Genomic DNA, 18,206 nt, shown 5'->3' with positions numbered 1-18,206 from the left:
TGTACCGCAAACGGAAGATGCCATTCTTGGTACGAAATACTGAAGCTGGAAAGGAGAAAAAGATGCACCGTCGGCACTTCTGGTCCACACTTGACCGTAGGTCCCAGTGAGTGCAATAAGAAAAATAAATGACAGTAAAAGAACCGACAGTGAAGGAAAACACTCATCTAAAAATGATCGGATTGCGTCCATTCAGATTCCAAAACACAGTCAATAAACATAGCGTGTTCGCTGTCCATCCACCAATTAGAAATGAAATTTTAACAAATGATATCATTTACAACAACATCAAAAATGCAATGACCCTAATAATAAATCTACAAAATGTGTAAGACCTTCGTGGAGAAAAATTAGAACATTTTACGTAGAATGGATCAATGATTCATGGGCCAAGGTCGACACTGTGACGTTCTCCCCAAAGCATCGACTTAATCCCAATGGAGATCCCAACAATCTTTGTGAAACTTGGTAAGTCAATTCTAAAATGTATATGTAAGTGCCAATATAAATAAACAAGTAAATTATATATATGTCGATGCCAGAGGTCAAGAGCAGCCAGGATCAAGGGGGAGGGTGCAGGGAGGCTGACAGAGACGTCTTCTGATTGATGGATGACGTGCGCAGCCCCATTAAGCTGAAATCTCTGTAGCACACGAGAGTAACAGTAGTCATGTGTAAACAATCTCGCATTTATTTTAAAAGAAACACGGAAGCCCTGGCTGGTTTGGCTCAGCGGTTAGAGCGGCGGCCTGCGGTCCTGAGAGACCCGGGTTCGGTTCTCCTAAGGGCGCGTACCTCGGTTGTAGTTTGTCCCCGGCCCTGGTTGGGTCGTGAGGGTGGCAACCACTCGATGTATCCCTTTCACATCGATGTTTCTCTCTCTCTCTCCCTCCCACTATATCTGAACAAAAAAAATGGAAAAATGTCCTCCGGTAAGGATAGGGAAAAAAAAACAAAAAACAAACACAGGCTTGCCCTGGTCAGTGAGCTCAGCAGTTGGAGCATCAGCCCGCCGACCAGAGACGCAGTTCCGTTCCAGTCAAGGGCACGAACCTCGGTTGTGGTTCAGTCGCCGGCCCTGGTCGGGGTCATACGGGAGGCCACCATCCATGTGTCTCTCTCATTCGCTCACTCTCTCTCTCTCCCTCCTTCCCTCTTTATTTGAATCTAATTGGAAAAATATCCTCAGGTAAGGATTTAAAATAAATAAATAATTTTTAAAACACAGGTTTTTAAAAAATATTTATAAATAAATTTTTAAATGCATATAAACCCATATTAAGTTCCTTATTTAAAAAAGAAGAAGAAGAAGCCCTGCCCGGGCCAGTTTGGCTCAGCATTTAGAGCGTCGGCCTGCAGACCAGAGAGTCCTGGGTTCGGTTCCCTCTAAGGGCACGTACCTCGGTTGCATTTTGTTCCCCCGCCCAAACTGGGGTCGTGTGAGTGGCAACCAGTCAATGTGTCTCTCTCACGTCGATGTTTCTCCCTCCCTCCCGCTCTATCTGAAGATAAATGCAAAAACATCCTCGGGTGAGGGTAAAACAGAAGAAGCCCGAACTGAAAAGCCCCCTGGGACTGGGGCGCACGGGTCTCCCCCGTGTTCCCAGGGCTCCCCTGCACCAACGCGGCCCGGCGGCTGAGCCCCAACCCTGACGCCGTCTCTATTTACGATCGTTGTTTTAACAGCGTTGGTCCACCTTCCCCGTAAGTCACCCAGAGAAATGAAATGTTCACGTGGCCTTCTGCCAAAATCAGTCCTTCCCGAGGGCTTGCTCTTACTACTAGGACGGTCCTAGCAGACAGCACGATGTTTTATTAGAAATGCTTTTATTTATTTTTTTATCTTTTACCAAGTAAAACATTATCATAAAAAAAAAAAAAAAAAAAAACTTCCCTAAACATCCTACTTAATAAAGCGAGTAAATGGTGCGGGGCAGGCAGACTCAGACCCGTTTGAGCACCTGTGAAGACGGTTGTAGGGGACCGTGTAGGTGTCCAAAGTCTCTCTCACTTCAAAACTGAGCCAGTGCACCATCCCTGTTCTGAAGCCTCAAAGGCCAGCGATGCCAAGGTTCAGTCTATATCATAAATCAGGAAAAGCAGCCCGGCCGGCGTGGCTCAGTGGTTGAGCATTGACCCAAGAGGTCACCGGTTTGACGTTCTCTCTCATTGACGTTTCTGTCTCTTCCTCATTGATGTTTCTGTCTCTCTCTCATCGATGTTTCTATCTCTCATCGATGTTTCTATCTCTCCCTCCTTCTCCCTTTCTCTCTAAAATCAATAAAGAAAAAATAATTTTCTAATAAAATGAAATAGATAAATCCGGAAAAGTACAAAGCAGAATAGACAGGCCAACGGACTGCGGAGCTGTTTAATGCAGTGTTTAACGCACGCTGCCTCATGTTTCACCACCACAGTCTGACACTGCATTTTACAGCTGACGGTGCCCCCCAGCAAGGGGACGAAACAGACATCGTGCGTTAAAAATGAAACTTTTAAAAGTGCAGACACAGGGAGCGCGAGGGCAGCAGTCACCTCCTGAGCCCTCGTTCCTCCCCCGCGGTGTCGTTCGAGCAGGAAGGGACCGCTGATGGAGTCTGTACCCCCCTCATCTCACAAAGTCAGGTGATGTCTCTAAAACGTTTCGAAGTGTAGGCAGAAACAGAGGGAAGGGCATCCGCGTGTGTGTGACGAAGCCAGGCGCCCGGAACAAACGAGAGGATCCCTACAGTCACAGAAGGGAGGTCACCTAGAGCTGGTTAACAAGATCAGAAAGAAGCAGCCAGAAAATAAGCAAGGTGAGTGGGAAATCTCACGTGGAGGCTTATGGCCAACCTCAGAGCATTTTCACCACACACAGGGGACGGATCCGCAGCAGCCGGGGCAGGAGGTGGACCCAGGGTCCCAAGAGCAGGAAGCGCGGACGCTTGAAGGGCCCAGCAGAATTGGAGCCAGGAAAATGCAACTTCTCTCAGCTGAGGTCAGCCAGGGCCAGCTGGGCGTGCACACCTCTGACCGGCTTCATCTCCTGCGCATCCCACCAACAATCGACTCTTTCTAAACATCACGGTTCGGGTCCGACGGTGGGAAAGCCGTCACCACCCGTGGTCAAGGGGCTGGCTAGGCTTCAATAGACCACGTGATTCAAACATGGGAAATGTCTCCTTCCCTCGTTCCTGAAGGTCTCCTGGGACAGCCACAAGATTTGAGGGGCATCATACGACCACATTTTCTAGTATTTGTTTGTATTTCACATTAAACAACTCACTAGGCTGATGCTACTAGACGTTAACTCCTAACTGAATACTCTCTGTCAGAAACAGTAGCTGACTCCTAGTTTTCGTCAATGAACTAGGATTTAAATCTATGTCATTCTCATGACTTGTTTCATCTTGAAACCCAGGAATGCCTTCCCCTTCCTACTTACTTTTCTTTTCTTTCTTTCTTTGTTTTTTTTGTTTGTTTGTTTGTTTTCCTTTATAGATTTTAGAGAGAGAGAGAGAGAAACATTGATGAGAGAGAACATTGACTGGCCGCCTTCTGCATGCCCCCCACTGAGGATCTGGCCCACAATCTAGGCTTGTGCCCTGACCGGGAATCGAACCAGCGACCTCTTGGTGCAGGGTCGACGCTCAGCCCCTGAGCACACCGGCCGGGCCCTATTTATGGTTCCATGTTATGTGGGCTGAACCAGTCCGAGCCACCTTTAACTGGTCTCTAAACAACAGACTGTTGGTTTTCTATGATTACTATTTCAAGTCTGCTGGGTATTTTTGAGAGTCTCCTCTGAGACATTTCTCTGTCTAGAGATGAGTGTGACAGGGTAGGAAGAGCACGTGGTTTTACATTACAGGGACCGAAGCCTTTCAGCTGCTGTGTGACCCTGGGTGGGTCACCGGCCTCTCTGAGACTCAGCTGCCGCATCGGTGAACGAGGCTGCTTACTGCGTGAGGTTGTCCAAGGATCATGGAGATGTGGGCACTCAGTCCGCACTCAAATGGCAAATGTTTAAAAACTATTTTTATTGTGGTAAAATATATATAACAAAATTTACCGTTAGAACCATGTTATGTGCCCAATCTAGTGCCGCTGAGGATGTTTGCAATGTCGTCCACGCATCGGCACCGTCTACCTCCTGGACTGGACCCTCCTAAACTAACGCCCTGTGCCCGTCCAGGAGACGGCTCCCCTCCCCCGCCCTCCAGGCCCTGTCAGCCTCTGCCCCACTCCGGGACCTCTCGGAGAGCGGTGTTGAAAAAGATTCCTGGGGCCACGACAGAGCTGCTCCTGCCAGGGGTTCAATGCTCGGCTTGTCCAGAGACCAGCAAGCCAGTGCCCAACGCCTAGCCAGCTCTGGGCTCTGTTCTTACTTCCTGGTTCCTTGATCTTCCTAGATTAGGTCACATCTGTGCCCCCAGCCAATCATACCCTGTCCCCACACTGAGACTGCTCTTGCTCTTAAAAAAAAACTCACTCTTGTCCAAACGTCCCGGTAGAAAACTGCTTCCCCAATCCCTGGATTGATTTCTCTTGAATACAGGACATCAAAGTCACTGCTGAGTTGTTTTGTCTTTTCACGGTGGAATTCAGTATTTGTCCTCGGGGGACTGGCTTATTTCATTTGCCAGGATGCCTCCAGGTTCAGCCACCTGTAGCCTGTCCGGTCCCTGCCTTCTTCAAGCTGGAGAGCATTCGGCTGTGTGTGCCACCCGCTCACCCAGCCGTGGGCGTCCAGGTGCTGCCACCTTTTGGCTGCTGTGGATAATGCAGGCGGCGAGTGCTTCCACTACAGATTATTTTTTTATGCCGAAGGTACACGTTAAACAACCAAAATCGTTTATTCCAGGCCCACAACAAAGGCTCTCTTTTCAGAATACCCGTAAACCTAGGTGAAGGGGATACTGATATCTCCACTGATGGAAATCCTATTTAATCTCTCATTAGGTTTTCGTGCCCACAGGAGTACGAGCTTAATTAGACTGTGTGGAGAGAAACAAACGGTTGGTCACAACATTGATTGCACACTGTCGAGGAAATACGTAGAGCAATCCAGGATTTGAAAATGCCAATCAATGACCAATTATGGGGGCAGGGTCTGTGCTCCGTGGGGAAACTGCGTTATTCAGATCACACGCGTCCGGCTTCCCCGCCCAGCCTGGCACCGCCTGGCACCTTGTCACAGCGGTGAGGCTGGAGAGAGCTGACGGCACGAGAGCGAGCCCGGGCTACGCATGTGCAGAGGGACCTGTCCCTCCAGGGACGGCCCTAGCCCCACGCGGCAAAGCTGCCCCTGTGCCATTTCAAGTCGAATCTTCCTGGATCTGTCTCCGGGCACAGCTGGGCTGGCGGCCTTCCCGGCCCTCCCAGGTGTTCACAACTGTTTCCGCCTCCCTCCCAGACCGGATGGGAGCTCATTGCCACGTTCTGTCATTTCACCTCCTGCACACACCAGACTCTGACCCTCACCCCCCTCCTCCCCCGCCTCTGACGACGACCCCAACCACCAGGTCTCGGATCACCGGCTCTCCACGGGGGCGATCCCCCGAGTTAGGTCTTGGGGGCAGGGAGGAGCAGATCTTAGCTGGGACAATGGCCCTGTGGGGCATTTTGAAGTTCAACCGTACCTGACAAAAGTCTTATTCCTCAGCATTTAATTTCTCTTTTAGGGAGAACTGATTTTTCTCCTTGCGGGGGAATTAATGCAGATACGGTCAAGAAGCCTCGGGTCAGGCGTCTTTGTCCACATCGCTGGGGCTCCTGCCTCCAAGTGTCCATCCTGCCCGCCTCTGCCGGTCTTCCGCACTGCTCGACCACGACCGAGTGCTACTGAGTGTGACAGGCGTGCGGCCACCGGTGCGGACAGGCGGGCCTGGGCCTGGCCCCCGGGGCTGCGTCTGGCTGAGGCGGAGGCGTGGGGTGGAAATGACCGCACAGAGCGAGGTGCCTGCGACCTTCTAACAAGCGTAAAAACAGACGCACAGTGGAGCTTTGGAAAATGGAGGGAAGTTAGTGCAGGTTCAGATTGTGGCTCCTTCCAGACTGAGGACTGTGACGTGCTCCACGGCGGGCGGGGGGTGGCCTGCTGGCCACCGGAAGTTGCTTCCCTGAGGGACAGTGGTGTCCCACCGCGATGGGTGTTTAGGGAGCGCAGAAATAGCAGTCCTAACGGTGAACCCGGTGTGCTGCCCGCACCCCTACAGCTTCGCAACCTCGCGTGCTTCTACCTGAAATTATCTCAAAGTGAACAGCGCCACTTGGAGGTGGTGCTGGCGAGTTCCACGATCGGAGGACCCTGCAGGACAAGCAGCTGCGGCAACCCAGCCCGACTGTCGTGAAGCTACCTGCGACCACGTCCCCGGCTGACCCCTGGTCAGTGACGGAGGCCCAGGGTGCCAGGCCCGGACCGTGAGCTTCACGAACATGCCTTCTCTCTGCAGACCGCTAAGGACGCCGCACGCTTAGTGTCCTGCACAGTTGGCGCCCTCACAATGGAGACCCGGGGTCAGAAAAGGGCGGGGAGTCGCAGGCCCACCTTTAAAATCATGCGTTTGACATAACGCTTCTGTTAACATCCCCGTTTCTGTTGACGACCTCTGACCTCCAGTTCAGAACAGCAAGGGGCAGGAGATGCGTTTCTCTTCAAAGGCTTCCTGAGCCCTGGCCGGTTTGGCTCAGCGGTTAGAGCGTCGGCCCGCGGGCCGGAGAGTCCCGGATTCTGTTCCCGCTAGGGGCACGGCCTCGGTTGCAGTTTGGCCCCGGCCCTGGTTGGGGTCGTGTGGGTGGCAACCAGCCACACGTGTCTCTCTCACGTCGATGTTTCTCTCTCTCTCATTTCTTCCCTCTCTTCCTCCCGCAAAAAATGTCCTCAGGTGAGGATAAAAAATAATAATAATAAAATAAAAATGAGAAAGCTCAGTATGGACTTATCAGAAAGCTCTCCAAAGTGTAATGTGAGATGAAAAGGAAACAAAGTAAACGTAGGGAAGTCGAATGCAGTGGACTCGAACACGGGTTTGAACCGTGAGGGCCCCTTACACGCGGATTTTATTGTGTCAATCAGCCTGCAGAGTTCAAACCAGCTCGTAAAGGTCACCGCCGTGGTTGCGCATCTGCGTGGGCAGAAGGCCGGCTGTAGTTAGGCGTGAATCTCCGCCTGGCTGGGAGCAGGGTCGCCGCCCCGAGCCTGTGTTGTCCAGGGGGCAGCTGTACAAATGTCCTGCACAAATGTCTGCACTGGTCCTGGCGCGCTAGGGACAGGCTGGATGGCGGTGTTACCAGGATGAGACCTTTCACTACATACTCGTAACTTCTTGCTTTTCAAAACCTGTAACTCTATCCCTACCCCCAAAGTAAGATGATAAAGTCTAGAAAGAGTAGAACGAAGTCGAAGTGCAGAAGAAGTTGCAGGTGGGAGAGATCAGTGTGGGCCGGAGTCCGAAAGGCCAGGGAGGTGCCATAGCCTCAGGTACGAGATGGTGTCCGTCCGAGGCCGCGCGACAAATTACCCCACAATTTAGTGGCTGAAAGCGACAACTCCCTAATATCCCGCAGCGTTTCGGGGTCAGGAATGAGGAGTGGCTTCGCGGGGGGCCTGGCTCAGAGTCTCCCGCGGGTCCGGAATCGGCTCGCCCGCCAGGGCTGCCGGGACCTCAGGCCGGGCCGGGCCGGGGACCCTGCCGGCCACTCGCCCACGGAGCTGTGGGCAGGAGCCAGGCCTCACCGGCCTTGGCCTCCCAGGATGCCCGAGCACGTTCATGACATGGAAAGTGGTAGAGGATCCAAAGAGAGAGAGACTATGAAAGACAGGAGGGGAGACAGGGAGAGAGAGGGGGAGGGAGAGAGACTGAAGACCAGCTCAAGGCAGAAGCCCCAGCATCATATAACCTGATCCTGGAAGTGACATATCACATCTGCCGCACGCTGTTGGTGACACAGACCAACCCTGGCCCAAGGAGGCACAGCACAGTGAGGACACGGGCAGGGGCGGGGGTGGCCGGGCGCCCGGCTGCCGTCTGGGGAGCAGGACGGGGCGGCAGCTGAGTGAGGGGTGAGGGCAGGAACAGGTGTGTGGAGGGCGGGAAGAAGCGGCCGGATCAGAACCGTCAGCTGCTCTTCTCCGGGAGGCGGTAAAAACAGAAGCACAGAGAGTGGGGTCCCGGCCAGACACACAGCCCCCGAGGCCCTGTCCCCGCCGCTCCAGTCTGCGCTCGGACCCGACGCGGGAGGACGTTCTCACCCCACGGGGGGCTCTCGTGTCAGGAGATTTCTTAGAGAAGAGGGACTTCTCATGCCGGCCACCCTGTCCCTGTCACAGGCGAAGCCCCGAGCTGTGACTTCAGAACAAGGACTGTCCCAGGAGCCTTCACCTCCCAGACGCCCCAGCCCCTCACTGCATTTCATTCCAGAAAACTCGTCTCTCTGTCCCCACAGCCATGACACCGGAGCGCGATAGCCCGCGGAACCGACGTCCTGTGCCCCTGGTACGAAGGGACACAGCCTCATCGGTGTGACCCAATATTCCTTGTAAAAATACCTGACCTAAAATGTCACAAGGGCCCTGGCCGGTTTGGCTCAGCGGTTAGAGCGTCGGCCTGCGGTCCTGAGAGACCCGGGTTCGGTTCCCGCTAAGGGCGCGTACCTCGGTTGCAGTTTGTCCCCGGCCCTGGTCGGTTGTGCGGGTGGCAGCCACTCGATGTGTTCCTTTCACATCAATGTTTCTCTCTCTCTCTCTGTTCCTCTCTCTCCTCCCACTCTCCCTGAACAAAAAATGGAAAAATGTCCTCGGGTGAGGATAAAAAAATAAAAAAATGTCACAAGGAACAATCAGACAAATCCAGCCTGGGACGTTCCATTAGACAGTTGGCCTGGATGCTTCAAAAATGTCACCATCGTGCAAGAAAAAGTAATGACCCTTGAAGGTGAAGGTGTAACTGCCCCTAAGGAAGCACCCAGCCCTGCCATCCCACCCCCTGCTGGCTCCCACCCCTGTGCTCTTCCGGACCCTCCTTAATCTCTAACGCATAAAGGAAGCTGCAAAACTGGTCTTCTCGGGAGCATGTGCGATCTCTCTCCCCAGCGGATGGCATCGGTTTGGCTCAAATAAACTCATAAAAATTCTCTACAGGTTCAGATGTTTCTTGCAATGACAATTTCGAGTTAACTTCTAATGGGAGAGCTAGACATGCAGACCGATGTTGATTACGACTGTCAGAGCAGTAAAAGTGTTAGTAGAATTCAGACACAGTGCTGTGGGGGAGGAAGAATTTCCCTCTACGCTCCTCGGTTCCTTCAGCTGGCGGAGTAATTAAATAGACATGAAGCAGATCAACAAGAGAAAATAACCAAAATTAATTACGTACGTACGTATGGGAACCCCCACATACACAAGGGAGTCAGAGACCCCACATACACGAGAGCTTTAGAGACAGAAAGGAAACACGAGGTACACATGACATTGAGCTAAGGGTGAGGTCAGCACCGTGGGGCTTCAGAGAGGAGGAAGGTCAGAGCAGGAAGAAGAGCAGAGACTGAGTAGTTAGAAGTTTGCCCTATAGACAGACTGTAAAAAGTGACTTCTGGTCCCCGGCTGGTGTGGCCCAGTGGTTGAGCATTGACCCTGCATCAAGAGGCTGCTGGTTCGATTCCCGGTCAGGACACGTGCCCAGTGGGGGCCGATCCCCAGTGGGGGTCATGCAGGAGGCGGCCAATTGATGTTCTCTCTCATCAATGTTTCTATCTCTCTCCCTGTCTCCCTTCTCTCTCTCTCAAATTAATAAATAATTTTTTTAATGTTTTTGTTTTTTTTTAAGTGACTTCTGGTGATAACTCATACTGAGGGCGAGGCCCTTAATTTAAATGATCTGAGGGAGAGGTAAAACTCTACGAGCCTGCAGGTTCTCATGTGCCTTCAGCTTAAAATAATTCACCTGCCAAAGTGGCACGTTTGGAATCCCTCGAGTCCAGCACCTAGGAGGGAGAAACCAACTCCTATTTGGGTTAGGGGAGGATAAATAGATGGCAAAGTTTCTAAGAGATGGTGACATCCGGGAGACGTTTCGTAGGACAGATCGGCGGGCGGGCAGGGAGCACCTTCGAGGCAGGGACAGGAAGCAGAGCGTGAGAACTAGAGAACCCTCCCAGGGAGACAAGGCCAGGGAAGGGTCCCTGACGGTCTGGAAGGGGGCGGGCACTGGCACGCGGGGTCTAAGAGAAAGGGATGCCCCCAGCATGTGGGCAGGAGGGCTCGGGGGACAAGCATTTCCCGGGGTGCCCTGGCTCGGCGCCCAGCCCTGGCAGCATGGAGAGGTGCAGGGCACCGGCAGGAGCTGTTTACTGGTAGCTGCACCGCCCTCTGCACCTGATGAGTCAGTCCTTGGGGCTGTTCCTGGATGATGCTGGAATGCACAAGCCCCTCCCAGAATCTGGTTGGCTAGCTGGGGTCCTGGGCATGGCTGGGCAGGTCCCCAGAGCAGGCAAGCCAAAACAGTGCTACCCTCCCTCCGCGGAGACCGTCCAGTCCGAGCTACCAGGGACAGACTGGGTCTGGGGGAGGCCGGGCGAGCTGTGCTCCTGGGGAGACACGGCTGCCACCACCAAGTCCTTGTGCCCCTTCCTGTGGCTGAGCGTCCACAGGTCAGGACTGTGATGAATCTTAGCGTTTTGATGGGGAGTTTAAGCTACAGCTGTTTATTTAAAAGGTGGTGCTTTGGAATTGTTTTTTGTTGTTTGTTTTTAGTTTTAAATTTAATTTATACTCTTTCTGGGCTAAGACTACTTACAAAACGACTGTTGACTACTAGAAACATTCCTGGGTGTAATTTATGACTCAGATTCTTACTGGTCTCTGGGGTAATTAACGCACAAGTACCCCAAGGTAGTGCAAACATTTTGTTGGGTCTATGATCTGGCAGTACTTTGTTCCCCAAAGTAAGATTACTGGCCTATTTCCTTGATTTTCCTAAATAGAATGAGATTCTGAAAACACCTCATTTAGGCTAGTAAAGAAGAGAGAGGCCATATCTGCAATCCTCCTGATTTAAGTGAACTTGACCTGAAGCCTCCTCCACATCCCACTGGGGACCACCCCTTTGCAGAGTAAAGCTCACCGCAGCACCCTGAAGAGCAGAACATTCGGGAAGGCCCCCGTGGTTAACAGCAGTGCTGCTCACTCAGCACATGCTTGCTCAGGGCTCACTTGGTGTCAGCCACGCGGGCCGGTGGCAGACGGGCAGACAGGACCCTCTTCCACCACCCCACAGCCCAGTGGAGGAAACAGATTTAATTCTCAGAAGTACAAACTGTGATCACAGCCAGGAAGAGCAGAGATAGGAAAGGGCATCACCTCCCTGAGGGAGTCGGGGAAGGACTGGGTGAGGAGGTGACGTCCAAGCTAAGACCGGAGGACACTGAGTCAGACCTGCCAGAGCTGGAGGGAAAGTACCCCAGGCAGAGGTGAACCTTGCACCATCCTGGAAGGAGCTCGATGTGTTTAAGGGACTAAAAGACAGATATGTTGCCCTGGCCAGTTTGGCTCAGCGGTTAGAGCGGCGGCCCGTGGACCAGAGACCCCGGTTCGGTTCCCACTAGGGGCATGTACCTCGGTTGCAGTTTGTCCCCAGCCCCAGCTGGCATTGTATTGGTGGCGACCAGTCGATGTGTCTCTCTCACATCGATGTTTCTCTCTCTCTTCCTCCCTCTCTCCCTCCTGCTCTATCCGAAGATAAATGCAAAAATGTCCTCGGGTGAGGATAAAAGATGGATGTGACTGAGTGTAACGCAGCCAAGATCATACATGGGATGAGTCTGCAGAGGCAGCTAGATCGTGAGATCTTTGGAGGGGTTCGGGCAGAGGAGAATCCTGCTCCGACGAGTATTCTGACAAGGTCACTCTGTCTGGCTTCCAGGTGGCGCACAGATGGGACAGGGAGAGGGAGCAGAGACCTACAGAGCCTGCGGGTGTGTGAGGCGGCTGGCAGAACCACCATCACGCGGGGAGGGGGAGTGTGTGTGTCCGGGTGTGTTTTTAAGGTGGAGTGAAGCAACCCGCCGGAGGGTGGAACTGGTGGGAGAGGCTGAGTGAGAGAGGAGTTAGGGTGACCCCGACTTCTCGCTGCAGCAGTTGGGAAGATGGCGAAATCTCAGTCACGTGAAGAAGGTCAGCGGAAAACAGGTTTGGAGGAAGAAATCTCGCTCCTCTGAGTGCACGCCCCGGTGTCTCCATCACGGGGTAACCTAGATCTCCACCTTCCGTCCCTCCGATCGGGCAGGTGTGTGTCAGGAAACCGCGGCCTGAGCTGAACTGGGCCCAGAGGTTTTCACAGAGGGCGAGTTTCAGGCGCCACACGGTTGGTAAGTGCAGTTGGGGGCTTATCTTGACACTGAATTTGATAAATATATACTTTTTTTTTTTTTTAAGTCAGATTGTGTTTGCTTAGGGTGATTCTGTGGGCTAATGATCAAGAGAGGGAGGGCTAAAGACCCCCAGAGCTGCCCCTTAGGGACGAGATATAGTGCTATTCAACTTACATATTTTCTTTTTAAAAAGGCATTTGGTGTACATTTGCCTTGTTGTTTCATGCATGGGTTATCTTTCCAACAGCGCAGTTAGTTCGGGAAGCAGATAATTAACGATGGGAGCATGTAAGCCGAGAACCCAGAGCCCTGGGAAGAGCCCAAGGTCCTTTTCCTTGCCCTTCTCCCAGGAGTCAGTTCTTGGACCACTGACTACTGTCCTGCAAAATACTGGCAGCCCCATCACCCCCTGCCTATTGCCACAGTGGGGTCCGGCTGTGGGGCTGGAAGACTTCATGTTTATTGGATTTTAATGACTCAGTTAATAAAGGTCATTCCTAAAAGTAATAGAAAACTAAGTGTGTGTAAACAGAATGGAAAAGCGTGACTTGGGGGTAATTTCTAGTAGTTCCTTGGTGCTGTCCTTAGATATATGTTTAATCTTTAAAAGCAATTAAGAAGGATCCTTCCTTTTAATCAATTTACTGATGCCACATTCAACTACACTTGTGAAATGCTCCTTAAACCCCTCAGTGACAAAGGGTGGCATGTAAACACCAGGCTTAAAATGTTAGATAAGATTAGCATACCAATATAATACATTCTGAATATAATATTGATGATGGTATGATTACAGTTATATATAATTGTAATATTTGGTAATATATCCATAGTGAGCTCCAATATCTTCGAGAAAATGAAATAAGTTGAATCTCAGGTAAAATGTGATTGGAAATAAATTTTGAAGTTAAAAGGAACCTTTTAAAAAAATCACTTATTAATCTTGTCCTTTTAGATAGTCAGTAACAGTGAATGATTTAGTAAACATTTATCCAAGATCATTTATCCAAGATGGTGTTTATTAGACTGTGAAACAACTTCCTAAGGTAAACGGTGACTCTTTGAATTATATAAAACTAAATTAATAAAAGCATTTAGGAATACGTAGAAAGTAATAAATTTAGTTGCTCGCCCAGCATTGATTACTTAACAAATATTTTCCACCTCAAAAGCCAATGAAATGATATAAATATATAATTCATACGCATGATAAATTTCTGACATAGTTTTACAAAGCCTTGGTGATCTGCCTCCCGTTGGATTTTGCAGCCCCTACCCCCACCCCACCCCCTCTCTTCTACCCCTCAGCTGCCTTAGCTGTAGATTTACTAAGCTACCTCCTCTGAGCCTCAAACACACACTGCCCTCCAAGGTCTCAGAACCTCTGCCTGTAATTCCTTCCCCTCCTTCTTTGCTGGGTCATTCTGCCTAATATTACTTCCCACCAGACTGGCCACCGCTGCCCCCACCACCACCACCCCACCCAACCCCCGCTCCTTAGTTCTTGGGGAAGTGTCAGCTCAGTTTTCCTGGGATGGCCCAAACCAACACTGTCACGTGTATGGTCCCCAACCCCTAGAACAGTGTCTGGAACATATTAGACACTATGAATGAGTGAGTGAATAAAGACAGTGAGCACCAAAGAATTTTAAATTTATCGTTTACACATGTAAACAATGTCATAATGCCAAAGGAATAAAGTTGCTGTTTCTGAAATACAGATGTCCCTTCCATTCATGTCTTCTCCAGAGAATATATACCGCCTGCCATCAGTTTGACATGAGGCAAAAACGTTAGCATTGTTGTATGTTCGTTTTCTTTCCATAAGTTCCATAATGTGTAGAATCCAGAGACTTATACATGCAAATGGCAGGACACTGGGTCCAATCAACTCGAGCAACTAGAACTCGTGTTAAGCTTTCTCCTCAGCAAATGAGTTTAGCAAGTTTTAAAAAACCTTGTTGGAAACCAGTGTCCTGGGGAAAAAGCCGGCATCTCTCCTAGAGTGGATTTGGCCTAAGTGCTTCCGCTTCTAAACGGTGCGGGGAGAGGTGGCCTTGAGGGTCACATCGCGCCCTTCTACTGAGGGTTAAGACCTGTTAAGTCTGTACAGAAAGCACTAGTCTTAGCTTAGGAACGAGAGGAACCGTAAAACTAACTTGGGCAAGAAGGGCCCAGCACTACGTCGCTAGAGAAGTTTGAAAAAAGAGTCAGAGCTCCTGTTGGACCTGATCATTCCAGAATGCACACCTTTTGCCAAAAAATGTGGAAAATGTGTCAAGAAATCGGCTTTTGTTTGTCCGCGTCCTACCTTGTAGAACATCTAGCAATTCATCAAATACGCTTGCACAGTGCTCAATTTTTTTCCTCCTATAAATCGAAGCCTATTGGGGGAGAGGGAGGGTCTCTAAGACCCAGCCTCGCAGCTCTCAATTGCTGACATTTTCGAAGCAGGCTATTTACAATCCAGAAACCAAACGAACCCAAATAACGACCGCGGTAGAGACAGCCAGCGGGTTTGCTCGGGGTCATTCCAGGAGGAACGCAGGGGGGCGCTGCAGCCTCCTGCCCACGGCCCGCGGACACCCGGGGCAGGCTGCAGCCCCTTCTGTCTCCGGAACAGGACCGCGCGAGGGGAAACCCGTATTTTCAGGTCGAAAGCGTTACCCTCCTGCGGGGCGCCCCTCCTTCCCGGGGAGCCCCTCCCGCCCCGCCGGCCCCCTTACTCTGGGGCTCCATGCTCAGCTGCTCCCGGGCCCCGGGTCGAGCCCCGGCACCGCCCCTCCTAACGCCTCTGCTCCGCGGCGGCGTCGCTCGGGTTGTCCTGACAACCGGGGGGCGGGGCGGGGCGGGGCCCGGAGGACGGCGAGAGGGAGGGACCAAAAGCCGCGAGGAGCGCTGGCCGCGCGAGGGCCGCAAGTCGCCGGGAGCTCGGAGCCGGGGTGGCAGCCGGTCGCCGGCTCAAGACTCTGCCCCAGAGGCCCGATCGGGTGGTCGCGCCGTCCCAGGCGGCCCGCGTGTCCCCGGCGCGCCCGGTGCCCCAGCCTTGGGCGCGGGGACCTGCGGGCCCCCTGTCGCTGTCCCGAGCGTCCGTCGGTCCGTGCGTCCCGCGAGCTCGGCCTGCCCGGCGGGGCCGGGCGGCGGGGCCTGGGCCTCCCTCCGGTCTCGGAGCCGTCGCTGCAGGTAACGGCCAGGCCCCGGCGCACCTGTTGCGGCCGCCGGGGCTCAGCGCGTCCCCCGCCGCCTCGGGGCCCCTCCCCGCCCGTGGGCCCGGGACCCCCGGCCCCGACTCGAGTCGCCGATGGCGAGGCGGCCTCCCCGCCGCTGCCCCCGGAGCCCGCGGCCCGCGGGAGGAGCCAGCCTGCACGCCCGCCCTGCGGGCAGGGGACCCCGGGCGCCCGGGGCGTCGCCCAGCCCCGGGGAGGGACCCTCGCGCCAGCTTCCCGGGAGGCGCCGAGCAAACCGGAGCCCCCGGCCGCCCGCAGCGGGCCCGACGCGTCCCGGAATCACGGAGCCCGGGACAGCCTCGGGCCCGCGCTGCACTGTCATCCCGAGTATCCCGTTTCAGGCCGGGCCGGCTCGGGCTTTCCGGTTGGGTTGGTTTGTGTGTGTTTTGTTTCGGTCCTCCCGGTCTTCGGCGGGGTTGCGGAGTCAGCCCACATGGCTTGTACCCGAGCCTGCCGGGCTGTCCAGTGGAGCCTTTCCCCACGCCGGGGCTTCCCTAGCCTGGCTGTTGGAGCACTGCTGCGGGGTGCGCCGGAAGGCAGCTGTGAGGACCCCAAGGGACCCCGTAGCCTGACAATGCAGTCAGGGGAGTGTCACAGGTTCAGAAACACCGAACCCCCAGGAGAGAGGAGAAAACGGACGAGAAAAGTGCGGGTGGGGGCTGAGAGGCGGGGCGGGGGACGTGCATGACCAGTGGTCCCGCCTGGAGACTCCGGCCTCCCTCAACCCCTGCCGCTGCTCCAGACTGTGCTCCAGGGAAATGGGCAGACGAGCCCTTTCTGGGTCACGTGATTACTCCTTCTTTGCCACGAGAGAGATTTCCACTCCGTGGATGACGAGGACACCAAGGAGAATTTCTTAGGAAGAGAATCATTGAGAGGTTAATTGAACCTCAGAAGCATATATTCAGTGATGGAAACAGATATTTATTATATTCCACCAAATTAGGCTTTCCCTTCCCAGTCTGCTTGGAGACTTTTCCAGACTGTCAAGCTAGCAGCTTTATGTGTGGATATTGACAAGCAGTGTGATGTATACGGAACCCATAATTCATCGCCTAAAATATGACACTAGTAAGTTCAGATTGGAAAGTAGGAAAGTAAACACTTTGTGGTACCTTCACCAAAACTGTTTTTGAAATATTGGGGGTTGATGCATTATTACACAGAATATGTCTGAGATTAACAGTACTTCTGTAGTACATGTTTCCAAATCATTCACAAAATCACGAATTGGTCTTTTAATCCAGGAAACAAACTCAAGTGATGCTCATCATAATAAAAAGTGACAAGATAGTGATAAAAACCTGGCATTTATTAACAGGGAAAAAAAAAAAAGAGGTAGGACTACATTTCCCCTAAACCGTAAAGGATGGGGCAAAATGCCCATGTAAAAAGAAGACAAAGAAAGAAACAATGTTGCAGATACCTATGCTAAAGTAACAAGGACTGGAAAATGTGGTAGTTGCTGGCAGATATGAAGGTTGGGAAGGAGCTGTGTTAGTGAAGCACTTAGTGTAGAATGATTTCTCAGTAGCTTTGTAGTTGATATTGCATTGAAATCGTTTAGGTAGTAGTTGACTTTGGCAACTGTGAAAAACAACATTCAATTTTAGGGCATAGTGTACTTAGGGAAGAAATGACTGATTGGAGGGGGAATGGGGGGAGTGGAAAGGCCCTCTACTATCTAAAGCAGGGGCAGTATGCAGTTTGTCTTTCTCCCTGCAGCACCTAGGACAATGTAGTACTTGTTAAATGTCTGCCTAACGAATGAGAAGAGTTTCAGAGAAACCGCTTCAGATAAAGGAATATGCCATATTATTGGAGGAAATATCCTGAGGTCAGAAAGCTGCTGAGCCATAGAAGTTGAGATGAATGGTAAAGGTGTTGGTTTTCCCTTTGGGGGGCTTCTACCATTGTTTTCTATTTCTTTTTCACTGGCAAGTTCAGGATGTTCTTGGTGGTCAAGTGAAAAACAAGAGTCTTCTTTTTTTTTTTTTTTTTTTTAAGCTTCTAAGCTCATCACTGGATAGAATAGTGACTTTATTGTTTACTTTGCTGAGGGTGAAAGGGAATGTAGCAAAGCAAAGCACTATCACCAGGGAGTGACAAAGTAGCAAAGGAGAGACAGATGTAGCCTTTCTTCCTATTTAAATCTCTCAGCCACCTTGGAATTCAGAGTAAAAATAACCAATAGGAAGTTAACATCATTTAAGGCAAGTAGGATACTTTTTTAAAAAGCAAATGAATGTGTTATTTGTTTCCTGGACTTACTGTCACAAGTTGGAGGAAGTTTTTATCCTTGTTGGATTTTTACTTCCAGTTTTACTAGAGTGAGGGTACTTTTCTCTTTCTTGGTTACTTTCTGAAACTCCAAAGCAGTTCAGTCAAATATTGAAAGCCATTCAGTTTTCATTGTTGCTGCATTTTCTTTCTGTCCTCCAGACCTGTCATAGTTTGCACTCAAATTGCCAGATTCACGGAATGCCCGTCCCCAGCCCTCTTCCTCATGCATAGTACAACCCAGCTGCAGGACCATGCTGCCCACCCTTTCTGAAAGGTCTTCCAAGATTAGGCTGATGCCCTCTAGAGGTACTTCTCTCTCCTACCAAGGGTGTGGCCCTTTGCCCT

The sequence above is a fragment of the Molossus molossus genome, unplaced genomic scaffold, assembly GCF_014108415.1.
Source record: "Molossus molossus isolate mMolMol1 unplaced genomic scaffold, mMolMol1.p scaffold_m16_p_17, whole genome shotgun sequence".
In the NCBI taxonomy this organism is placed as follows: Eukaryota; Metazoa; Chordata; class Mammalia; order Chiroptera; family Molossidae; genus Molossus; species Molossus molossus.
The sequence above is the reverse complement of the archived record's forward strand: the minus strand, read 5'-3'. Positions refer to the sequence as shown.